This window comes from Amblyomma maculatum, chromosome 11, assembly GCF_055883805.1.
Source record: "Amblyomma maculatum isolate TAMU_Amacu chromosome 11, ASM5588380v1, whole genome shotgun sequence".
NCBI classification, from domain to species: Eukaryota; Metazoa; Arthropoda; class Arachnida; order Ixodida; family Ixodidae; genus Amblyomma; species Amblyomma maculatum.
The window spans coordinates 58,581,897-58,598,423 of record NC_139354.1 but is presented as its reverse complement, the minus strand read 5'-3'; positions in this window follow the sequence as shown (position 1 = coordinate 58,598,423).

Here is a 16,527-nt window from a genome sequence, read left to right as displayed (position 1 = left end):
ACCCCTCAATTGTTTTCCTTTTCTCATTCTGCCATTATAGTTTTTCATTCTAAATAACACACGCAAATTGCAAATCTTTTGGTTCGCTGTAAAAATTCAATAAACAAAATGGAGTCATGAATGCAGTTCTTATCTGTGTAGTTCGCAATTATTACCTAAGTTAGCTGTGTGTTTTATTTGCGTAGTTTTTATTCTGTGCACTTCAAAGGTTAACTACTATTTATCCCTTCAGCCGATGGCGTTTAATTTTAGGTGAAGTATTCATCATAATTTACTACAAAGATTTGCTCAAAAAAAGTTTGGTTGAAGTGAATATATGCAAACATTTATAGGTCGTGACATATGAAAGGGACGGGATTGTGTGCCAGTAAGATAAATTTCAAATACTCTCTTCAATGCCGTAAAAAAGACCTCAGGACTTCGAGATAAAATTCCTGCGTTGATAAAGTTATATTATTTTTGCAACAGCAATCATTTATGTCCACTCGTAACTTTTCAAACACATCACCGATACTGCAAAAAATAGCATTTCAGAAAAAAGATATGTATGCTTACTCTTGAAGAAAGGATGTTCCCAAATCATTGCTTGAACCTCAATCACCAGTAAAACAAAGCTTTAGGTGGCGTGAAACGTTCGGCCGCGCCGCTGCTTTGGGGCTTAATAGGCACATCCGCGAACCGAGTTAATCAATATCCGGCATGCATCGACGGTCATATTTCTGACTACAACAATCATCGTTTCTGACGGATTCTGATAAACCGCAATTTCTCAAGGAGCCTGTATTGTACTTACTCCTCTTTCTTGGGGGAAAATCATGGCTCTCGTCAATACAAGCAATGTTTCAGTTATACAGAACACTGTCTTTAGGATTCCTGCGGGGCAGTACGCCCGTACTTTCAAGCACCTGCAAGACTAATTTGCGTGCCCTCCAGGCAGTACAAGGTCTGGCCATCAGCACATTCCTGGACCTCCCTTGTAGCGCATCAACACTAGGAAGTATTCCACTCGCCAAAGACCACCCGCTTTCAACCTATAATGTTCTAACTCTTTGCGAATGCACTTGCGACACATTTCAAGGGTTCTGCAGCCTTACCTTTCCGGCCTCTGCAGAGACCACATTCTGCATTTGTAAATTTAGAGCAACGCACCAGTCTTCCATCCTAAAACATTTCACTCTGGCAGCACGACCTTTGTCGCCACTGTGGCTTCTGCAGCTGCCATGTGTGCACCTTGCCATTCTGGGGATATCGAAGAAATCTAACTTATCAACGCCAGCCCTCCAACAACTGACACTGGTAATGCTACACAATGACTGCTGGGACGGCATTCATGTATATACAGATGGTTCGGTAACCTCTACCAGTTCTGCATGCACTGTCGGCATTTCTGCAAGACAAGCAACCATATACATCTTATTTTGCTTAAGACTACCTCTACTGGAGCAGAACTGGCCGCTATTCGTGGTGCTGTAAAGTACATCTCTGAACAGGTTCGTCAAAAATGGGCTGTGTACTGCGATTGCAAACCTGCCCTAAAATTTCTTCAATCGGTCTTGAGTCATGACGACCATGAGCAACCTGTAGTGGAGATTAGGCATCTGCACCACTAGGTACCACAAGAGGGTCACGAAGTAATCTACTAGTGGATACCAGGCCATTGTAGAATTATTGCCAACAACTTAGCTGACGATGCTGCTCAATCGGCTCACGATACAAAAGACAGCGTCGAGATACCGCTGACAAGAGCTGACGCAGCAAGGCACTTTCGACTGATCGCCCTAAATTTGACTAGACAATCATGGTATATGCCTCCCGGGTGCACATCCTGTTTGCAACACTGACCAGTTACTTCAACTGCAGGTACCATTTGCCCACTCTTGTTGTGATACTACAATGTTTCGCCTGTGGCTAGGAGGGGCGTTGCAAACGCATATTCCCATCTCATCGGCATGGGAGACTGTACAACGTGTGAGCAGTGTAGTTGTGTTGAAACTATTGCGCACATACTTTATGACAGCCCTCAGTTCGATCATGAGCGCGCTTTCCTGGCGGCTACACTCCGCTGCTTGGACTCTCGCGCTCTTGCTGAAAAAACGATACTGGGTCCTCGGATGACGCCTTTGTCAAAAAGGACATCAGTGAAAGTGATACTTAAGTTTTTAAAGCTGTCGGAGCTGAGATGAACACTTTAACTGTACGCTCTTTACCCCATTTCACTATTGACCTTTAACCACACATGTTATAGACTCGTTCCTTTCGCACCCTTTCATTTTTCTCTCTTTGTTCTTCTCCCCACGCGTACTGGGCCTACTGGGCAACGCCTGATCAACCTCCTTGCCCTTATATTCTATTTTCTATCTCGCTCTCTAATAGAGTCAAAGAAGTGTCTTGACTGACGTTAGATTATACTTCTTAGTATTAGCACGAAGAAAGAAGTAAACTTTAACTGGGAACTTTAGAATTTGAGTCTTAAAATGCTAGATCAAAGCCCTTGCGTGAGCGCTTTAATCGAATCGTTAAAGAAAGTCTTTCAGACAAGCTCTAGTAACTGTGCTGAGGGTTGGGACAATTCCTGGACTGCGAATAAAACAGGCTTTAGAAAGGACGTGTGAATATCTCCGACTGAAAAAAGAACCAAAAAGAGCTTCAAGGCGAACTTGAACTGCTGCAATCTATATAAAACGTGCAGCCTGGCTTACGAAACAGATAAGGGACGTCAAGTATAAGATGAAAATTATCGGCAAAAAGACATGTAGAGAGCATAGGATGTGCACGTGCCGAGCAACTATGAATGTGCGAAACGCCATAAAAACAGGCGCTGATTGATGAAAAGAGCTACGCAGCGAAAATCACAATTAGACAAGCATTTAAGGTAATATCATTACGTCAGACCAAGCACGTATAGTAAGAGTATTCGTGGAGCCCTCTCGTAAGCTACTGGCGCGCAGGACAATAAAAAAAAAACAATTTTTATCCTGATTTCATGAATCATAAGCCTAAATTCGACGAAGATGTCAAAGCTGTACTTGAACCACCAATTGGTGTGCTAGAAATGGGAAAAAGTAGTTAATGAGCAGAGTGCGGAAATGTTTCCTGTTCCCGATGTATTGTGCGCTGCATTCTATAATGCGTTACAACGAGATGTTGCCAGGCTTTGCATCGAGTTTTGATGAAACGAATGAAAGGAATGTGTTGTCACGGTCATTTCGATGTTTCCATGTTGAACTAATACCGAAAATTGTGGAGCCCGTTAAGTTAACTTCATAGGGGGTTTGCCGACTCATAAGCCTCACCAACGTTGAATACAAATTGTTATAGTCAAGGTAGTCAAGCGTTGACTGGCCGTATGGGGTGGCGCCTCCTCCTTTTAAAGTCGTGGGCTGGGCACGTTCTTAGACAGGCTCAGGCTCACTGTCAGACTTTTCATTTTCGGCTATGCTGTGCTCAAATGGCTACAGCGTCGCATTTAGGTGCCTTCTGTTTTCACGGAACAGCTTGTTATCTTCGGCAAGCACCCGGCATGATATCGGTGCAACCGCCCCACTACATGCGCTTTGCGAGTCCACTGCTTGTCACGAATCCTAACCACGTCTCCTTTCTTGAGGCATGGTAAAAATTTGGCGCCAGTATTCCTGGGCTTGCACTTGAAATTAGTTGTGATTGGCTGTCGGCTGAAGTTAGGAATTGGTATGCGCAGTGTTCTGCCTTGCAGGAGCAAATCCAGTGAAGGACCTTCCTCCAATCGAGTCGAACGCTAGGAAAGCATTCCCAGCCAATATTCGGGCTGTCTTTTGCGCATTTTCAGGATTCGTTTTAGAATTTCCATGCCTTTTTCGCAAATCCATTTGATTAGGAAATTCATGGCTTGAACTTATGTGGTTGAAATTGTACCTGGACACAAAAAACAGCAAATACATGATAGGAGAATTGGGACCCTTATCGCTGCAAACTTCCACGGAAATACAATAACCAGCAAACAATTCGCCAACATGTCAGTAACAGTGCGAGCTGTGGTGTCGCTATGTTTTTCAACTTATTGTAAGTTGGAGATGGCATCGTACACGCACATGTAAGAACTGACGCCATGCGGGGAGATATCGACGCCGACTCTGAAACAAGGGTATGGGGTGTTGGCAACGTCAGGAGCGGCTCACGTTGCGGTATACGCGTATTTATTCTAGACAGCGACTCTGTTTAACACCCGCTCAATACCGGAGCTGATTCCGCCACACAACATTAGGTGTCAAGCTCTTACTTTACTTTTCTTCATGCTCTAATGACCCTCATGTAGACGTTAAAGCATTTCCTCCCTGACTGTCTTTGGGATGACTATCTTGGGCCCCTCTAACACAATTCATTCAACGAGAAACAACTCTGCGGCGAATGGATTAATGCTGCTAACCAGGTCACCGCTATCTGTTATGTAACGTATAACATACTGCAGATTTGGATCCCTTGTTGTGGCCTCAACAAGTCGATTCCTTATTTTGCTGCTCAAGCAGTCCGTCACCACCCTATCGAAAAAAACACCAAACCGGATACTTGTGTTCACACTACAACGGGATTTCAGATAAGGGTTTAGTGTGCTAGTGTTGCCAGGCTGGTGCGCTAGTGTTACCGAGCTGACGTGCTATTGTGCCCGGGTCGGTGTGATTTTTCCCGGGCACACTAGCACACCAGGACCCGTGTGAAATCCTGGTGTGATGTGGACACCGGGACCTAGTGGTCTAGTGTGTTGTGGTGCAGCCCAGCTGCATTGAATGGGCAGTACATGGCGATCTGGCACAGAACTCCAAGGTGTAACATTTATATTCTAGCAATTTTGACTCATTAAATATATGCAAATCCTAATCAACATGCGAAGTTGGCCAACCGTATACATACAGCTCGGATGCACCATGAATGTAGCATCACTCATGCATAATGATTTTATGTTGAAATGACTAAATTGGGCATTTTAAAACATTTATTAACCCTTTCGGAAGAACAGTGAAAACAATGTACTGATTTAGGCTTCGTGCTTTTCCGGCTTGTTACCTTGCTTAAGTTCACAACTTTCTTGCGACAGCCACAGTTGGATGTTTTTTTACTTTTGGTCATTTTCTATTGTGGGCCACCCCGGCTTGGCTCTATAGCGCCTGAAAAAAACTAAAGATGGAAATATATAAAACGTCAAGGTATCAAAATTAGTAAAGTACAGGAAAGTACCTCGGCTTCATTTCCAGAAAAAATATTCTGACGCCCAAGAACATTACAGAGAGACAGCATACTGTGCGATCATTGACGTGAATAGGGTTCTGCATTAGGAGGAGTGACGTTTGACTGCAGCACCCCCCCTCCCCCTCCTCCTAACAAACGCCCTACGGCCAAAATGCAGCTCAAAGATGAGGATGTGTTATTATACATTTAATGTTTCGTGTCTAATTCATGAAAATAGTGTGCACTTAACCATTACAACGCCATGAACAAAGAATTGAAATGCTGTGACGCGCTCTCACAGCTTTTCCTTGAGTACTCGATTGGCTTTCCGTATGTAAACGTGGCAAGTGGGATTTCTTGTAATGCAACATCACGGGTCCTCAGCCGCCAGTATCGTCAAAGAGAACTACATCATCATAAGCTTACACGTTTTCAACAGGATGGCACAAATCCAGCAAAGTAAAGGTATGGGACGACTTGACGCTTTGCTAAGAGGATTAGAAGGGGCGGCTACCCCCTGTGCACGAACCTATGTGCGTTATAACTAAGCCGGATGCCTGCGGTATATAACATGGTCCAACTAGTTTAAATGTTGAGGTAACCCAAATCATTCAAAAATAAAAGAAAATAAAATTATGGGAGGGAGTTAAGCACTGCCCTCAAGGAAAGGCAGCATTAATGGCTCGTCCCTGGCTCCCTTTCTGATCCTCATGCACATACAAGCATAATGTCACTCACCTAACTGTGAATGCTCCAATATTTGCCTCTATTGCCTCACATCCATCAGCATACATTCTTAAGCATGTTAGGTGCAAAGTAATCTAACATAAGTATAAAGCCCACCTTCGACCAAGCCCATCAAGAGCATTCATATGGGCTAGGGCCAACATATTTTACTTTCTATATCCAAGGAGCCATGGGGAATCATTTTTTCCACCTTATTACCTAAGAGTCCAAGTGGGCGTCTCCTGCAAAGGTGGCAGGAGCTCATGCCACGGTCTCTCAGGGCAGTACCCGCAGTTTTTCATCACTGTTCCAACAACGCCGGCACTATTTCCTTCAGAACGGGGACCTTCATTCTGTCGCATTATTATTTGAGAGTACGACAGCGTAACTCGTCAATGAAATTTCTCTTACACCTATAGGGGGTATTCACGTGACGTCACAGCTGACGTCAGTATGCAGCCGACGCCATCTTTGCGTCCTGTTCTGACTGTATGGTCGACGGCTTAGGTTATCTGGTGCGCATCCGTTTACTGCGCCGCTCTACCTTATGCCAGCACCACTGTAATCAAAACTCACTCGGCATCATGAGTGACAGTTCGAATTATCAGTAGTCTGCGCGTTGCGGACAGAAACCTGTACAAAAAAAAAAATTGGTATTGACCCGTTTGCAGTCGATGTGCGCAACTCCACGGTAAGCGTCGACCGGCGGTCGCGCATAAATATGCTTGACATTCATGAGTTCCTTGCACTATACGGACAAGCTTCGTCACAAGAAACCAACTGAAAAGCTACACACCACTCGAAAAACACAACTACGTTACAAGCGACTGGTTAAAGAGCCGCGGTTTAAGCAGACGAACTCGCGCTGCCCTACAATGCTTATCCCAGCTAAACCGTTGAGTTCTTCTAGCTCGAATTTTGCACCGAAATAGCATTTTGTAGTCAGTATTTGTTTTACGAAACTTGTTTGGTGTACTTGTCTCATTCGATCAGAAGAAGTCGGATGTTCGCATCGTCTGTGGCGGTAAGGAAGCAAACGAAACCGCTGCCTCAACGATGGCCTCGGGGGCGCCACCGAGCTCGTTGCGTGGCAGACTCGAAATGATTGTTTGCAGCAAAACTCTTCGAATACCGTGCTGTTTTTTGCAAACTAAGTTTTCCTTGTTATTATTTCTAAATAATTTTATAAAGCTCTTTAAACCTTCTGCAAAACAACTCTGCCCGCCTAGGTTCCTTCAGCGAATATTGCTTCGCAGACGACACAGACGATGTGCGACCGTCCGATACAACTAAATTCTAGAAATATGCTTGCAACCTGCGAGACTACTACAAACGATAGAATATTTTCCTCAGTGTTCATTTGGCTCGTCTCATGTCTCAAATGAGTCGGGTACGCCAAACACAGAGTTTGTCGAGCCCTCTGAATGCTTGGATTGTCGCAAAACACGAAGAGGAGGTGTTGGCGGCGCACTACATGCGCCTGGCTGGACACAGTGATGCATGTTGTCATGTTGGTGGGGTGCTCTTTTACCTGGAATCTTGCGAGTGCGGGAAGAGCAGCCATGTCCGGATCGTTGCAACAGCTCGCTGCCAGGGAACATCCGAAAGGTTCCAGCCCAGCCGATTTTCAACATTTATTTCGTATTTTTCGTGATACTACTTGAACGGTTGAGCCGTGCCAGCCATACGTGACGTCGCATCTCGATGAGTTCTTTCGTTCGGGCGGAGACGTTCATCTGTACTTTCGGAACCTTAAAATGCCGAGGTCGTTCGCGCAGCTCTTCAGCTTCCGAATTGTTTGCACTGTGCACGGCTACTACTGTTTACGATAGCTCAATAAACCATAGCTGCGGATGCCACTACTCGTGGAACCGCACGGCAGTACTTGATGCGTACGTTTGCCCTGTTCGTTCGGTGGACACAAAAATGGCTGACTGCGCCTCAGTTACCCACAATGCACCGCGCACAGCTCGCCAGTGAATACCCCCTATATCAACGAATAAAATCGAATAAGATGCTATTAAATGAATTGAAGAAGGGGCAATGAAAATGGTTGTCCTTTTCCTTGACTCCCAGCATCATCAAAAGTCCTTCAAACACTAGTTACCCCGGATGGTAGAAGACTTTCAATCAAGAGGGAACAAAATTGAGAATATATCCAATTGAAAAAATCTGTTCTTCTAAAAGCCTTTATTTATGTGGGGAGAGAGGGTTTTGAAGGACCCTCTTGCACTTGCCATGGAAGTGGTTCAAGAGGGTTCCCGTGAACTTTCGCTCCATAAGCACTTCTGTTTCAGAGGTGGCCGTCGATGATATGTTTAATAATTTTAATTTTTTGTGTGCCGTTACTTCTTCAAACTCTACTTGCCAAGTGCAACTAAAGAATGCAGTAGTTTTAAAAAGAAAAGCAGTATATAATGATTTGATTTTTTTATTAAAGATACCAAGAAACAACATCACCCCAACCATTTTTTTTGCAAGCTTGATTACCACCAGAGATATTGGTGGCAAACGACGCCTATCCTGTCCCCCTTCAACTCACAGACTTTCAGACACCGAAACAAAACGCAGCTCAGAGATAACGCCAACCTACAGACATGTCATCGGTTGACTTTTGGCCTGGTAACTTTTCGTTCTGAACTCATTGTATAGCTATATTTCTTCCTGTCACTCTTTTCTACTTCGCCGCCCTGAATTTCAATCCTCTCTGCGTCATTTGCAGTATAAAGGACCCAAACCTTAAAGCGTGACTACCGCCAACAGAAAGATGCGGTAGCACCAAACAGGAACGATAAGCACAATGGCATTGGTTTGGCGTCCATTGCTCACACAGCAACGTGAGCATGAGATACCATATTGTTGTGATTTTAGGAGCACCCAAGTTCTACCCATGACACCCCTCTCAATTTTGAAAAAATGTTTTCATGCAAATCTCGAAGCCTTTTTTGCGAGGATGAGAGCATAGACACACAAGACTGTCAGTGCGCCTGCTCACTCAGTTTATCCGAAGCCACTCTCGACCAGAGTGGGTGTAGTGCCCATGGCGCAATCTAATAGTACTTGTGCTGCAGCGGCGCGACACTATGTGGCAGCTAACTGGCAGCACAGGACGGTAGAAGCAGGCCGAAAGCAATCTCTAATAATCTATCAATGCGTTGTCACGTGAGAAAAGTTGAGTTTTTAGAGCACGACAACTTAAGACTCATGAATTCAGCTTCTTCAGCAAACGGAAGAACCATAAGTGGACAGGAAAAAGTCCTAACTGGGAGACAAAAATGAAATTTCTTTCATAATGTGTTCTAACCCCGCCATTATGCAGAATGTAGAGGTAATCGGGAAGGTGCGATGCAGTGACCACAGAATTAGTCTCGAATTAGTCTAAATCTGAAAAAGGAACGAAACAGATTATTAAGAAGGAAATTCATCAATGAATTAGCGGTGAGCGGGAGAGCAAAACAGTTTAGGATCTCGCTACAGAATAGATATTTAGCTCTAACCGATGATGATGACATTAGCCTAGAAGCAACGAGCAATAATTTCAGATATATCGTTACTCAGTGCGATGTAGAAATAGGCGGTAGGATTGTTGGAGAGCATACCGGTAAGCTGAATAAGGAGAAGAAGGATTTAATTAAAAACGCCGCAGTATAGAATCTTCCAATCCAACAGACCAGATATAATTGGCAGAGATGTCAAAGCTAATCGATAAGCTCAAAATGGCCGATATAACGAAGTATAGCTTGGCAAAAATTGAGCATGCTGTAAAGAACAGAGGAAGCCTTAAAGCGATGAAGAAGAAATTGGGCATAGGCAAAAATCAGATGTATGCGCTAATTGAAAAGGCAGACAAAGTCGCCACGAATATGGATAAGATAGTCAATGTAGCCCATGAGTTCTATACATATCTCTAGAGCAGCCAACAAAATCACGACAATAATTAGATTGGCCGTAGGGAAATGCGGTAAGACGTTCCGCCAGTGACAAAGGACGGCGTTAAAAAAGCATTAGAAACTATGAAAAGGGGGAAAGCAGCCGGAGGGGATAAGGTAACTATAGATTTGTTGAAGGACGGGGGGGGGGGGGGGGGGGGGGGTATCGTGCTGGAAAAGCTGGCCACCCTGTATACGCAGTGCCTGGTGTTATCGACCGTACCGGAACCATGAAAGAATTTAAGAATTATCCTCATTCATAAGAAAGGGGACTCTGAGGACCTTAAAAATTACAGGCCAATCAGCTTACTGTCTGTTACGTATAAGGTATTTATTAAGGTAATCGCTAATAGAATTAGGAGAACCTTAGACTGCAATCAAGCAAATGATCAAGCAGGTTTTTGGAAACGGTACTCTACTATCGATCATATCCATACCATCAACCAGGTAATAGAAAAATGCTTGGAATATAACCAACCCTTATATATAGCACTCACTGATTACGAAAAAGCATTAGACTCAGTTGAAACATCGGCGGTGATGCAGGCATTGCGAAATCAGGGGGTAGACAAGCGATACGTGAAAGGGCTGGAAGATATATATAGTGGCAGCACAGCAACCATAGTTCTGCATAAAGAAAGTAACAAAATTCCCATAAAGAAAGGTGTTAGTCAAGGAGACACAATCTCGCCAGTACCATTCACAGCTTGCTTAGAGGAGGTATTCAGAGACCTGCTGAATTTGCTGAAGACACTGACTTGCAAAGTAACTCAGGGGATGAATCACAAAGAATAATTGATGACCTAAACAGGAAAATTAAAGAATTAGGCTTGAAAATCAATATGCAGGATACTTAGATAATTTTCAATAGCCTGGGAAGGAACACCAGTTTATCTTAGGTAGTAAAGCACTGGAAGTACTTGGCGAATATGTCTATTTAGGACAGGTAGTAACCGCAGATCAGGACCATGAAACGGGAATAACAAGGAGAATAGGACTGGGATGGAGCGTATTTGGCAAGCACTCCCAGATTATGACTAGCAGTTTACCGTAATCGCTCAATAGGAAAATATACAACTGTTGCATCTTACCTGTATTTACCTATAGGGCTGAAACGTTGAAGCTAACAAAATGGGTTCTACTTAAGTTGAGGACAACACAGAGAGTTATGGAAAGAAAAATTGTAGTGATAACGTGCAGAGATAGAAAACATGCCCAGGGTGGGTAAGATAAATAACTGAAGTCACTGAAATTCTAATGGAAATTAAGAAGAAGAAATGGTTATGGTCACGACATGTAGAGCGAAGAAAGGATAACCGATGATCGATTAGGGCAACAAACTAGAGTCAAGGAAAGGAAAGTGTAGCAGGGGGCGGCAGAAAATTAGGTGGGCGGATGAGATTAAGAAATTGGTTGAATATGAGATAGACCTTTACCCTGCGGTGGGTATAGTCAGACTGAGGATGATGAAAATGATAATGTCAATGATAATGATGATGACATTGTCAGCTACACAAAAGTGGCTGCAGTTAATAGCTGTCTGTGTCTGCCTGTTACTGACCCTGACATCATTGTAACCATGACGTACACCTGGGTGGAAAATAGTATAGTTACAGAAACCACAACTCAACACTGACCGATCAGCCTGCAAGTTCCGAAAAAGACAGTATTCATACATATTATTGGTATTATAATAAACACTGGCTCAGTTGAAAGGTTTATCTGTTGTTCAAACGGTTGAAACCATTCAATCTGCAAAAGCATATCGATAAGCAAACTTTGAAACCACTGCCTGCTTGCTCCCTCCGAACTTTGCAATGTATGAACGTGAAACATGAGCTTCAAGCTATTGAAGTGTGCAAATCGCAATTTAATTCATGCACTGCTGGTTTAGCTATAAAGGCACTGCTGAAAAAAGCTATTGTGAAGCGAATCTATTATTTGCGTCAGCCAAATCTACACTACGCATTTTCCTTCGTGTATGCATTATTTCAAATTTAACACTGACTGCTTTCATAACGGTCGGCATGTAAAATCAGCTTCTTGGTGGGAGCTGCAAGCACCGATACAAACTTTATACGAGCGCTTGCATCAGCCAAGGTGCTTGGAAAGATGCCCACATTCCAGCGCATAGTAGCATTTAACAGGACGCTATAAATCAAACAATCTTCCAAATGAAAGCAATGATATAGCAAGGTCCTTTGCTGAGCTAAGCAACAAAATTTAAACGAGGCGCCCAGACACAAGAAGCTCGTGTGCACACTTATCCCAAGCGTTAGAACGCGGGTCCCAGCAACTTATAATAATGTATACCGGAAGCCTTACCTGTAAAATGAAAAACTGATGACTTAGGCAAAGCGCTTCTTTGTTCTTTTCCTCTTCAGTTCCTGCGCTGTAGAACTGAAGCCATAGTGGATGTAACAGCTTGCAGCGTTGGAGGCAAACGCATCAAGGTGAAGAGCTTCCGCGCTTCTTGTAGTATTAATCGTTTCCACAAAACAGAAATTCCAACCACACACATTCCTGCACACTGGGCATACAACTCGCTTGTTCAAAAAAACAGCAAAGAACGCCAACACTAGCCTTAGCGGAACGATTTCAAGATCGCAAAACACACAACGGAACGCCAATCATGACGACAACCCACCACCGCCATGGTGCAGCTTTGCATCGAATTGTGCAATCACAACACGACTAGAGAAAACGAAGACAGTGAAGCGTACGCACTCAACCACTTCACTACGTCAACCACGAACAACGTGGGGGCGCTTAAGTAGTGTTGCAGAGTTCGTCTGCAAGTGAAGTTGATAAATGCCATGTGTCGGCGCATAAAGATACAAATTTCATCCTCGAGTGTTGTAGCCAGTAGGTCAGATGTGGTTTCTGCGATAAAGGTGACTGCACAGGAAAATTTGAACGCCCAGTCAACGAGGTCAAAACCCTACAAAAAATGCTGCTCTAGTGGCGCTGAAATAAAATACATAAAGCCTGAACCGGGCCGCTACTGGCAGTGCGCACTGCCTCTAACGCCTCTGTTTTAAGCCTGTGAAGTCTCTACAGCATATTTTCTCGACTATGGGGGCAAAGGTATGCCGTAACGGTACTTTTTAGTTGTCCAAGCGCCTTAAAAAAAGGAAACAATTACGCTTTTTTAATAAAGTAGAGAAAAAACTAAAGTGAAGCATAATTATACATATTTGAAAGTCACAAAATGGTGTAGTATTCGTGAAATGTTTAAATTGTACAAATTAAATGTTTTATATTTCATAACGAAACCCAGACCTCTGCTCCAGCTAAAGCTGCTGCGTTAAGGTATCTGTGGCTACTTCTTAGACGTAAAGCTGAAGTACCCCAATGACGCCTTCTGCCCGCCACGCATCAGCAAACAGTAGTAGAGCTTTACAGTGACCTAACGGGATCTGTGGCGTCAAGGGCTCAAGCCCCCCCCCCCCTTCCAGGTTCTACACAAGCTCCTTTCTACGAGCCTCTCGGCAAGTAATGTAGCTTGAGGTTTCTGCTTTTCATGTTTCACGAGCCACCACAGAAAGCTGGAGCAGTCGCCCTCAACCTGATTGTATGGCAAAGTTCTGATTGTCGTTTGAAAATTCAATTCAACTACGAGATGTACCAAAACAACGCTGTTGAGACCGAGAGCCCCAGGACGGGGAATGATTCGTGAACAAAAGGAAAATGTGCATTCGCTTAAATTCAAAGTATAAAAACAGCAAAGATTACAGATTGAAAAAAATTAGTCGATGAAACATTTCGCACAGCGCTTCAAACCCAGTACTACTGCTTACCAACTGCTTTGCTAGCCTGGAACGCTATCGACTGCACCATTAAATTTTTTCGTGGCTGCACACCTAAAAAAACTTATTTTTTTCAGTACATATTTGCCCACTCAAAAAAGGGATGCTATCTACTGAACCACTCAGTTGATTTTCTTTATTGACTTCACCACTCAAAAACGTATATTTGAGCAAGTACTTGGCCACTTGAAAACAATGCGAGTGGTAAATTCTACATCGGTGTCAAGTCCAGAACACACTTCAATGCCATTATTTCATTAGTCTGTTGCTATCATTATGCATAGAGACATACTACCATGCCAATGTCCTCAGCGTTGAATGTATTGGCTAGCTTTAAGGCTGAACTTCATTAACGTTCCAGTTTAAAGACGGCAGGAATGAGGCCGGCACGCAAGGAGCGCCAAATAACCAATGCCTCTGACAAAAATTCCGTGCAGTCCCGGGCTCTCTGCAAACCGCGGACTCGCATTAGGCACCGGCAACACAATGCATCCGGCTCCACAAATTGCTCCAGCATTGGGACAGTCTTCGCATTAATTTGGGCGCTGACCTGTGGGAGAAGAGACATTGGTGCAGCGGGCTCCTCTACCGACGCTGCTTATCGTGCACGGGTACTTACATTTCTAAACTCATAGACAAAACTACTTGTTCATAGTATAAACGCCGTAAGCTGCTTATCAAACACCACAGCGGTAATATAAAAATTTTACCATGTTGCACAAAAGAGAATATTTTCTTTTTCATTCGAGACTCCTTCCAAATCAGGTTGGCTACTACGAGCTCCATTAGTGGATAGAGCTTTAGACAGCACGTAAGTAACTACAAAGGAACGGTGTCCCACTTTAGGGAGGCCTGATGACTGAGTTATATATTAATTTCTTTGGGCAATAGGCAAAATTATTTCATGCCTTTTGAGAAGTCTTCTCGACGAGTGACCCTTCGAGGCACAAAGGGATTGGTGCCTGAAAGCGAATAAACAGATAACCGAATGCTTCTACGATAATTATCGTTAATATAGAACACAAAAGCATACAGTACCCGCTACAAATATTATTGCAATGTTATAACACAACGCACGAATCCTCCCATAGAAATGTTCTTATCGTTGTTTATTCTTAAATCATTACAGCAAAACTGGTCTCGAACATTTAAAAATCCTGGTTACCAAATAAATACGCACGCCTGCCAAAATGGTCTAATTGACTTTTTGTTAAATATATGAGTTGATTTTTTCATGGTTACCTCAATACTAAATATTCCACTCCACCCTATGTAAAATTTTCAAACGTACATGTCTAAATATGCATATGTGAGATTAAGAGCTATGAACAATGTACTCAGTGTGTTTTCTTTGTGTGCTCACTGTAGCCTTGTAGGATGAGGCCGTGTGCTCTTGCAACGTGCTGCTTTTTCTGGCAGCTTTTAGCAACAACTCACTCTATCTCTTTGATGAAATATAAACTGCTTATCAATATCACGTTTCTTTGCAAGCATAAGCGAGACGTATTGACCTGCTAGCCTTGAATCCCCGAGAATCCTGATGATTGTCTACAAATTCATATCCAAATGCCTTTCCATTCGGCTTATCTCTTCATTCAATTCATCACAGGTAGCATATGAAATGCTGTGATCCAGATCGGTTCACCCAACTTCACAACCTTGATCTGACGGGACTGTTGTTCGGACATTAAAATAGATATGTTTCCGCTGTCCTCGACTCCTTCGACCATGAAAACGATGTCCATGTCGTTCACCATCCATATCAATCCATGTACTGGAGGATCGTGGTATAGGCTCCAAGATACATTACAGTGCATTGTCAGGTTTTATATTCCAGGCGAGTTTCCGCAAAGTGCGCAGCAGGTAGTACTTCAGAGGCTTTCGATATTGCTTTGCAGTGCGGCAGAGATATCACTTATCTCCTGCATTCTATGCACTCATTTCGAGCCTCTTCTAGAACGTTTTTCTCGTCGAAGCAGGATTGGCCAATTCCCTTCGTCACCTGGTTCAGCACAAGCTCTCATATTTGCCTATAAAGATGATCTGACCATTGTCTTTCAGGGTAAGATATTGGTCTCTTCCATTATGGTTGTCATTCAAACTGGCCCCAAGGTTAAGTTGGAAGAGTGTCGAATTGCGTATTGGTGGATGACTATCCAGACCCCAGCTCACCCACGTTTTGACCGTGAGAGCTGACGTCCGCCTGCTAGATTTCTATTTCGACTCGCAAGGTATGTCAGGTACAGGTAGGTGATGGTTCACCATGGCCCCATTGCAACGCGGGCAACTATCTCGCAGCCCCTCTTTTACTTGTGCTAATCTTTGTCGCCGGTGTAATACTGTTGGTATATAGTAAGCTCAATTTAGAACTCTCACATTTTAGTTTTCAGTGGGGATGGCTTCGGGTGGTGAATACAAGATGCCTGTGGAAAACCTGCCTAGGAATAGGGATGGCCGCGGCATTCCCTTTTTGGCAGTCACAGCTACAACCTCGCACATGAGGTGTAGCTACGTAGAGGTGAGCTCGGACATTCTTCGTACTTGCAGTCTGACAGACTGCATACTTTCGATCGCTAAAATCCAGCTTTCCACTCCCACTCGATGTATGTACTCTCACTGCTTGCGAAAGTCGAGCTATCTGCCACCCTGTTACGCAAAGGCCGCCAGCTGTCGTGAGCACCTCTTGAGGCAGAGGTAGAGAAGCAGAGGCAGAGGTCAATGTAGCATCCGTCTCTCTTAATTAATTTGTTAGGCTTTTCACTGCTAAGCCTCCATCTCTACTCGCCAGCACAAACTGACAGATATTAGATCCAGCCGGTGGTACATTGTGGTGGGACAAGGATAACAGGGCCAGTCGAATTTGG